General features: G+C 42.7%; 1 protein-coding gene across 1 annotated transcript in view; it reads right to left on the bottom strand.

The window, feature by feature from the left end:
• Window positions 1–632, bottom strand: part of LOC106513931 (interleukin-18 receptor 1) — a 43153-nt gene that overhangs the window by 5632 nt on the left and 36889 nt on the right. The window lies entirely within an intron of this gene.

Raw genomic sequence — 632 nt, 5'->3', positions numbered from 1 at the left:
TGGTGTTAGGTGATGAAGGTTCAGACCATAATCAGGACCGATGGTGTTAGGTAAGGAAGGTTTAGACCATAATCATGACTGCTGGTGGTTTAGACCATAATCAGGACCAAGGGTGTTAGGTTAGGAAGGTTCAGACCATAATCAGGAGCAATGGTATTAGGTGAAGAAGGTTCAGACCATAATCAGGACTGATGGGGTTGGGTTTAGAAGATTCAGACCATAATCGGGACTGATGGTGTTAGGTTTAGAAGGTTTAGAAGGTTTAGACCACAATCAGGACTGATGGTGTTAGGTTAGGAAGGTTCAAACCATAATCAAGACCGATGGTGTTAGGTTTAGAAGGCTCAGACCATAATCAGGACTGATTGTGTTAGGTTTAGAAGGTTCGGATCATAATCAGGACCGATGGTGTTAGGTTAGGAAGGTTCAGACCATAATCAGGACCGATGTTGTTAGGTTTAGAAGGTTCGGATGATAATCAGGACCGATGTTGTTAGGTTTAGAAGGTTCGGATGATAATCAGGACCGATGTTGTTAGGTTTAGAAGATTCGGATCATTATCAGGACCGATGGTGTTAGGTTTAGAAGGTTCAGACCATAATCAGGACCGATGGTGTTAGGTTTAGAAGGTT

The sequence above is a fragment of the Austrofundulus limnaeus genome, unplaced genomic scaffold (genome assembly GCF_001266775.1).
Source record: "Austrofundulus limnaeus strain Quisiro unplaced genomic scaffold, Austrofundulus_limnaeus-1.0 Scaffold16, whole genome shotgun sequence".
NCBI lineage: Eukaryota > Metazoa > Chordata > Actinopteri > Cyprinodontiformes > Rivulidae > Austrofundulus > Austrofundulus limnaeus.
The sequence above is the reverse complement of the archived record's forward strand: the minus strand, read 5'-3'. Positions and strand labels throughout refer to the sequence as shown.